This window comes from Rhinoraja longicauda, chromosome 44 (genome assembly GCF_053455715.1).
Source record: "Rhinoraja longicauda isolate Sanriku21f chromosome 44, sRhiLon1.1, whole genome shotgun sequence".
NCBI classification, from domain to species: Eukaryota; Metazoa; Chordata; class Chondrichthyes; order Rajiformes; family Arhynchobatidae; genus Rhinoraja; species Rhinoraja longicauda.
The window spans coordinates 2,830,305-2,839,833 of record NC_135996.1 but is presented as its reverse complement, the minus strand read 5'-3'; positions in this window follow the sequence as shown (position 1 = coordinate 2,839,833).

Genomic DNA, 9,529 nt, shown 5'->3' with positions numbered 1-9,529 from the left:
GAACCAGAGTCTCCGGCGCTGCATTCGCTGCAAGGCAGCAACTCTACCGCTGCGCCACCGTGCCGCCCGATAGATGGACATATCTTAAATTATGAGGCATTGATAGGGTAGACAGTCAGAACCCTTCCCCTTCTCCGCCTCCCCTCCCCCAAGGTGGAAATGTCATAACCAGGTGGCATATCTTTATGGTCAGAGGAGAAAATTTTAATCGGAGGATGTGTGAGTCAAGATTTTTTTTTAAAAACACAGAGTGTGGTGGGTGATTGGATGGTGCTGCCAGGGGAGGTGGTGGAAGCAGATGATACCATAGCTGCATTTAAGCGGCTTTCAGATAGGCACGTGGATTTGTAGGGGATTGGAGAGATGTGGATCACATGCAGGCAGGGGCGATTAGTTTAACCTGGCATCATGTTCGGCACAGAGAGTGTTGGCACAGACAAGCCGTTTCTGTGCAATACTGTTCTACGTCAAAAGGCAGAAGGAAAAAATAATGATTTCTTCGAACATGCCCGGATGAAGAGCAAGAGAGGCGTGGGGATCGCAGAAGGGCAGTGAGGGCTACTCAAGTATCTGCAGTCTTATGTCTCCAATTTTACCGAATCGAGAAAATTGTCAAACGATTTAACGAAGAAAGAAAGAGAGACCCTAAACTGGATGAATGGCAGCGATAGAATTTGTAGAACAGCCTGTGTAGCAGATGAAGCTGGCATTCAATGCCAAGTCCCCTGCAGACAGAGGGGAGGTCCAAGAAGCTGGAGGTGACTTGTTTGGGGTATCTAGCTTATGTTCTGATGATAGCTTTCGGTCTGATTAAGTGCTGATCTATGATGGCACACTCCCAGCTCCATGAGTAAGTGCCGCAGTGGTGCATGCAGTGTCAGTGCAGGAGGAAGCTCTTGTTCCAGATGGGCATGGCCCGTGACATGCAGTGAAAAAATGCTCCATGTCATTTATCAGGCCAAGATCAGACAGTGCCCACACAGGGGCGGCACGGTGGCGCAGCGGTAGAGTTGCTGCCTTACAGCGAATGCAGCGCCGGAGACTCAGGTTTGATCCTGACTACGGGCGCCGTCTGTACGGAGTTTGTACGTTCTCCCCGTGACCTGCGTGGATTTTCTCTGAGATCTTCGGTTTCCTCCCACACTCCAAAGACGTACAGGTTTGTAGGTTAATTGGCTGGGTAAATGTAAAAAAAAAAAACTTTTTTTAAATTGTCCCTCGTGGGTGTAGGATAGTGTTAATGTGCGGGGATCGCTGGGCGGCGCGGACCCAGTGGGCCGAAGGGCCTGTTTCTGTGCTGTATCTCTAAATCTAAAAATCTTACTCCAGGGTGACAATTATTGCTTAATATCAGAGCAGTCTCACGTGATTTATAAACAACTTGCAATTGCACGACACTTTTGCCTCGAGTGCTTCACAGTTTTACTCAACAAAGTCTCACATAAGCTTGCTCACGGACTATACACCGATCGGCCAGCCAAAACATTATGACCTGATGAACCAAAACGTTATGACCACCTGCCTAACACGTTGTTGGTCCTCCGTGTGCAGCCCCATACGCAGCAGACAATAGGTGCAGGAGTAGGCCATTCGAGCCAGCACCACCATTCAATGTGATTACGGCTGACCATTCTTAATCAGTACCCCGTTCTTGCCTTCTCCCCATACCCCCTGACTCCGCTATCCTTAAGAGCTCTATCCAGCTCTCTCTTGAATGCATTCAGAGAATTGGCCTCCACTGCCTTCTGAGGCAGAGAATTCCACAGATTCACAACTCTCTGACTGAAAAAGTTTTTCCTCATCTCCGTTCTAAATGGCCTACCCCTTGTTCTTAAACTGTGGCCCCAACATTGGAAACATGTTTTCTGCCTCTAACGTGTCCAACCCCTTAATAATCTTATAAGTTTCGATAAGATTCCCTCTCATCCTTCTAAATTCCAGTGTATAAAAGCTTAGTCGCTCCAGAGAGAGCTAGAGAGCTAAACACTCGCGGAACCCCAGTGTATAGGAGAACCCCGGTTGACAAACGATGCTCTACGTCGTTTATTTTCTTTTTTTTCAATCCGCTTTCTCCGTTGGTAAACGCGATTTTGGCAAAGTGAAAAACACGGAAATCATGCAAAAAGTGCTGAAACTGAATCTTAAAAACGCGGAAATCCGCGGAAAATTCACATGCCTGTATAAAGGCTCTGTTACCCCTCATTCTGGCTTCACATTTCACTTCTCTTATCTGACACCCTTTGTCTCCTTTTCATCTCAAGCCTTTGTCACTTAGTCCACCCATCAGCCAAACAAACTCAGCACCACTCTCCTCTATTTGCCGTCCTCTCCTTCAATTCGGAAGATAGACACAAAATGTTGGAGTAACTCAGTGGGACAGGCAGCATCGCTGGAGAGAAGGAGTGGATGACGTTTCAGGTCAAGACCCTTCTTCAGACGGAGTCAGGGGAGGGGGGAAAACTGGAGATATGGAAGGGTAAGGTGTGAAAACGACAGTATGCCTCCTTTGATTCCCTTGTCTGAAGAAGGATATTCTTGCTATTGAGGGCGTGCAGCGTAGGTTTACTAGGTTAATTCCCGGAATGGCGGGACAGTCGTATGTTGAAAGACTGGAGCGACTAGGCTTGTATATACTGGAATTTAGCAGGATGAGAGGAGATCTTATCGAAACGTATAAGATTATTAAGGGGTTGGACACGTTAGAGGCAGGAAACATGTTCCCAATGTTGGGGGAGTCCAGAACAAGGGGCCACAGTTTAAGAATAAGGTGTAGGCCATTTAGAACGGAGATGAGGAAAACCTTTTTCAGTCAGAGAGCAGTGAATCTGTGGAATTTCAGTGGAGGCCAAGTCTCTGAATGCATTCAAGAGAGAACTAGATAGAGCTCTTAAGGATAGCGGAGTCAGGGGGTATGGGGAGAAGGCAGGAACGGGGTACTGATTGAGAATGATCAGCCATGATCACATTGAATGGCGGTGCTGGCTCGAAGGGCCGAATGGCCTCCTCCTGCACCTATTGTCTATTGACCCGAAACGTCGCTCATTCCTTCTCTCCCGAGATGCTGCCTGACCTGCTGAGTTACTCCAGCATTTTGTGAATAAATACCTCCCTTGTCAATAGCACTTGTCATGACAAAGATGCCGAGTACAGGCGCCTCACTCTTTATGGGAAGGGGTTACACACTTGAAATGCAGTGAGTAAATCAAACCCATGCCAGGAATGAATCCGAGGACATTATTCCAGAAATAGGAGCACCTAAATTAAACTTTGGTAGTAATTAGACAAGCGCGTTATTCTAAAAACGTGCAAGTCAAACGCGATGAGCAGATTGGAAAACTCAGAATTAGATTACGTCAGAGGCATTTTTGTGGAAATCAAAACCACGAGGCCCCTTTCCAAAAGACTGAGATCAGGCAGGTACAGTGACAGGACAGACACAACAAATGACCCACTAACCATTCTGTGAATCCATTTATACATTCTTTATATTAAGGAAAAAGTGAAACATTTCTGGAGCAGCCACTGGGATTAGCGGGGCAGAATCAAATTTTATTACATCTGACCAACTCACTGGCCCGAACAATCTTTCCTACTTAAAACAAATTGACTTTTGGCAGACGCCCAGTATCCAATGTTTACCCACAGGGAGGAGCTGCTCATTAAACACACGTAGTAGAGATTTATGGAAAGAAAGAGTAATTGGCGAAGTGAACGTGCTTTAACCATGTCTACGAAAACAATCCCCCCCTTTGTCTGGTACTAAATCGGGTCTGCATATCAATTTCAATTACAAATCAATACACAACAGATCCATGCACCACTTCAAACTGCTAATTATGGGTCACCGTGGAATCAGACAAGTACAAAATGGAAACAGGCCCTTCGGCCCATCTTGTCCATGCTAGCCATGATGTTGCTCGTCCCATTTGTTTGCATTTGGCCCATATGCCTCCGGCAGCATCCCTGGAGAACATGAATAGGTGACGTTTCAGGTCGGGACTGGGCAAAGTTAGGTATAGGAATTAAGCCATGAGGTCTTGTACGCTGGTCAAAAATTCAGACTGATGAAGTGTCCCAACCCAAAACGTCACCTATCTGGTGACCTGGGCGGTCACGGTGGCGCAGCGGTAGAGTTGCCGCCTTACAGCGAATGCAGCGCCGGAGACCCGGGTTCCATCCCGACTACGGGTGCTGTACGTCCGGAGTTTGTACGTTCTCCCCGTGACCTGCGTGGGTTTTCTACGAGATCTTCCGTCTCCTCCCACACTCCAAAGACGTGCAGGCATGAAGGTTACTTGGCTTGGTAAATGTAAAAAGAATTGTCCTTAGTGGGTATAGGATAGTGTTAATGTGCGGGATTCACTGGTCGGTGCGGACTCGGTGGGTCGAAAGGGCCTGTTTCCGCGCTGTATCTCTAAACTAAACTATACGTGTTCTCCAGAGATGCTGCTTCACCTGCTGAGTTACTCTAGCATATTTGTGTCTTTTTGTGTAAAACAGCATCTGCAGGTCCTTGTTTCTAGGTATAAACAAAAGCAAATGGACAATGGTGTAAAATCTTTCCACGGGGAAAGCAATCTGTCTGTGGGCTTAGAAAAACTGAATGGAATCAGTTAAGTCACAGTCATTCACGGGCACACAATGAATATTGTAACGACATTGAATGCTGATACCCGCCTGCCCCTTGCATGCTGTAACTTGGCACGGTGGCACAGCGGTCGAGCTGCTGCCTTACAGCGCCAGAGAACCTAGCTTCGATCCTGACTACAGGTGCTAGCTGTTTTTTTTTTTTGTTTGTTTTTTTAAATATATAAAAGTTTTATTCCAAAGAAAAACATACTGTTGGGAGTTTGTACATTCTTCCCGTGACCGACAAGGGTTTTCTCCGAGATCTTTGGTTTCCTCTCGCTCTCCATAGACGTACAGCTTTGTAGGTTAATTGGCTTGGTACAGATGGAAATTGTCCAGAGTGCAGGGGAGCGTTAATGTGTGGGGATCATGGGTCGGCGGCGACTCGTGGGCCAAAGGGCCTGTTCCCACGCTGTATCTCCACATTAAACTAAACTGCAGCTAGGCTACAGAACAACTGTTTCAACAACTTTTACCGGTATTTCACCCTCGTGGCCCAGGTTCAATCCTTTGCAGCCTAATTTGGGACAGCGGCCGGAGGTTGGGAACCAGCGGGTTAGCGGGGTATGGGCCGAACGCAGGCAAATGAGACTAGCTTAGTCGCGTCATCTTGGTTGGCATGGACCCCTCCAGAGCTACGGAAGATCCCGGGGGTGGAAGGTAGCTACAGGGAAAGTGAAACATAAATTGCTGGAGGAACTCAGCAGATCACACACACCATGTGGAGGCGGAATGGACTGGCAATGTTTCGGAACCCCTTCTTTTTTTTTTTCGGAGTCTGAAAAAGGGTCCCAACCTGAGACATGGACAGTGGTACAGCGCAGTGGTACAGCGCGGTGGCGCAGCGGTAGAGTTGCTGCCTTACAGCGAATGCAGCGCCGGAGACCCGGGTTCCATCCAGACTACAGGTGCTGTCTGTATGGAGTTTGTACGTTCTCCCCGTGACCTGCGTGGGTTTTCTCCGAGATCTTCGGTTTCCTCCCACACTCCAAAGACATACAGATATGTAGGTTAATTGGCTTGGTAAATGTAAAAATAAAATGTCCCTAGTGTGTGTAGGATAGTGTTAATATGCGGGGATCGCTGGTCGGCGCAGACCCGGTGGGCCGAAGGGCCTGTTTCCGCGCTGTAACTCTAAACTAAAAAGACATTGTCTTCCCATTCCCTCCACAGATGCTGCATGACCCACTGAGCTATTCCAGCACATTGTTTTGATAAAGATTCCAGCATCTGCAATCCCTGTTATCTCCAGCTACAAGGAGAGTTTGGATGAACTTGAATTATATCCCACGGAGACTGAGGGCAACCTGACAGAAGTTTATAAAACTTTGAGGATGGAAACGTCCAATCCAAGAAAACACCGGAGGGTAGAGCTTTAAGGCAAGAGGGGAGAAGTTCTCCGAGGGTGGAACCTCCAATTCAGTCTCCACCCATATCAAAGCAATGGCCAAGAAATGGCCACACCAGATGCCTCCACTTCCTTAGATGGCTTAGGAAGTTTGGCATGTCCCCAACAACGTCTACAAATGCGCAGTCAAAAGCATTTTTATGTGGATACATCACAGCCTGGTTTGTGTACAACTCCATCCAAGACCGCAAGAAACTGCAGAGAATTGTGGACGCAGCCCAGACCATCACACAAACCAACCGCCCTTTTTCTACCCAGCTGCAATCAGGCAACTAAATCATCCGATTTGCTGGCAAGCTTGCCAACCTTTGCCTGGAGCTAATACCCATTAATCCAGGCATCATTCTGGTAAAGCCTCCATATCCTCCATGTATCGAGACAACCAGAACTGCATGCACTCTAACCAAAGCCCTACAAAAGCTGCATCATGACTTCCCAATTTATACTCAATGCCCCGAACAATGAAGGCAGGCATGTCCTTCTCCATGCTAAACATAGACGAAAGGTATTCATTTAAGACCTCAGCAATTTCCTACACTGATACACTGATAGTTTCCATACACTATCCGCTGCTCTAGATGTCAACTTATTTACATCGGCGAAACCAAGCACAGGCTCGGCGATCGCTTCGCTCAACACTTGTGCTCGGTCCTCCTTAACCAATCTGATCTCCCGGTGGCTGAGCACTTCAACTCCCCCTCCCAGTCTGACCTTTCTGTCATGGGCCTCCTCCAGTGCCATAGTGAGGCCCACCGGAAATTGGAGGAACAGCACCTCATATTTCACCTGGGCAGCTTGCAGCCCAGCGGTATGAACATCGACTTCTCCAACTTTAGATAGTTCCTCTGTCCCTCTCTTCCCCTCCCCCTTCCCAGATCGCCCTCTATCTTCCTGTCTCCACCTATATCCTTCCTATGTCCCGCCCCCCTGACATCAGTCTGAAGAAGGGTCTCGACCCGAAACGTCACCCATTCCTTCTCTCCTGAGATGCTGCCTGACCTGCTGAGTTACTCCGGCATTTCGTGAATAAATGTCTCCATACACTGATACTTAAGTGGACCTATTTTCTCCCTCATTACCCGTTCGCTCTTAATACAAAGATTAAATCTTTTAGGATTCTTCTTATCTTATCTGCCAGGAATACCTCATCGCCAGTTCGTCCTCCTCATTTCCCTCCCGTGTACTCCTACATCCCTTATAATTCTTTTGTATTCTATTTCCATGGGCAAATATGGAATGGAGAAAGAAACTGCACACCTGAGGTGGAAGAGCAACAGACTGGGACCAAATGAATAACTTTATTGGCCAAGTATGTGCACATACAAGGATGTGCCTTGGTGCTCTGCTCACAAATGACAACACAAACATACAGTTAACAATTAAGAATAAAGCATAAACACATCAAAACAATAAAAACATAGAAAATAGGTGCAGGAGGAAGCCTTTAGAGATACAGCGCGGAAACAGGCCCTTTGGCCCACCGGGTCCGCGCCGCCCAGCGATCCCCGCACATTAACACTACACACTAGGGACAATTTTTTTTAAAACATTTGCCCAGCCAATTAACCTACATACCTGTACGTCTTTGGAGCGTGGGAGGAAACTGAAGATCTCGGAGAAAACCCACGCAGGTCATGGAGAGAACGTACAAACTCCGTATTCAGGATCGAATCTGAATCTCCGGCGCTGCCTTCGCTGTAAGGCGGCAACTCTACCGCTGCGCCACCGTGCCGTTCGAGCCAACACCGCCATTCATTGTTATCATGGCTGATCGTCTACAATCAATGACCCATGCCTGCCTTCTCCCCATATCCCTTGATTCCACTAGCCCCTAGAGCTCTATCTAACGCTCTCTTAAATCCATCCAGTGATTTGGCCTCCACTGCCCTCTGTGGCAGAGAATTCCACAAATTCACAACTCTCTGGGTGAAAAAGTTCCTTCTCACCTCAGTTTTAAATGGCCTCCCCTTTATTCTAAGACTGTTGTCCCTGGTTCTGGACTCGCCCAACATTGGGAACATTTTTCCTGCATCTAGCTTGTCCAGTCCTTTTATAATTTTATATGTCTCTATAAGATCCCCTCTCATCCTTCTAAACTCCTGTGAATTCTAGCCTAGTCTTTTCAATCTTTCCTCATATGACAGTCCCGCCATCCCAGGGATCAATCTCGTGAACCAACGCTGCACTGCCTCAATTACAAGGATGTCCTTCCTCAAATTAGGAGACCAAAACTGTACACAATACTCCAGATGTGGTCTTACCAGGGCCCTATACAACTGCAAAGAACCTCTTTACTCCTATACTGAAATCCTCTCGTTATGAAGGCCAACATGCCATTAGCATAAGGATACAACATTACAGTCTAAACATGTGGGTGAAAATAAACCAGGGCAAAAAAGAGACTACAGACTTTGGTTATTGAGTAGAACTACCAGCCGTGGATAAAAGCTGTTTTTATGTCTGGCTGTGGCTGCTTTGACAGTCTGGAGTCGCCTTCCAGAGGGAAGTGCTTCAAAGAGTTTGTGGCCAAGGTGAGAGGGGTCAGAGATGATCTTGCCCGCTCGCTTCCTGGCCCTTGCAGTGTACAGTTCGTCAATGAGGGGAAGGTTGCAGCCAACAACCTTCTCAGCTGATCGAACGATCCGTTGCAGCCTCCGGATGTCGGGCTTGGTGGCTGAGCCAAACCAGACCATGATGGAGAAGGTGAGGACGGACTCAATGATAGCAGTATAGAACTGGACCATCATTGCCTGTGGCAGATTGTGTTTCCTCAGTTGCCGCAAGAAGATCATCCTCTGTTGGGCCTTTTTAACTGTGGAGTCACTGAGTTACTCCGGCATTTTGTGTCTACCTAATGGTTTAGTTTAGCGTAGGAAGGAACTGCAGATGCTGGTTTACACCAAAGATAGACACAAAGTGCTGAAGTAATGGTGTGGTTTAGTTGATTGCATATTGTCCTGTTTAGTTTATTGTTTAACAAAGCATTCATAGAACAGTATAGCACACAAGAACAGGCTCTTCAGCCCACAATGTCCATGCTGAACACAATGCCAAGTTAATCTGATCTCCTGCCACCACCTCCATTCCCTGCAGATCCATGTGCCTATCTAAATGCCTGAAGAAGGGTCTCGACCCTTCTCGATCACTCATCCCTTCTCTCCAAAGATGCTGCCTATCCCACTGAGCGACTCCATCTGTGTATCTTCAGTTTAAACCAGCATCTGCAATTGCTTCTTAAACTAATTGCCTCTTAAACACCACAATAGTATCTGCCTCCACCTCCACCCCTGGCAGTGGCAGTTTCAGGCACCCACACTGTGTGAGAAAAACTTGCCCTGCACATCTTCACATTTTGCCCCTCTCACCTTAAAGCTGTGCCTTCTAGTCCTTGACATTGGGTAAAGGCTTCTGACTGTCCACCCTATCTACGCTTCTTATAATTTCCCTATACTTTTAACAGGCCTCCTCTTCACCTCAGACACACCACAGAGA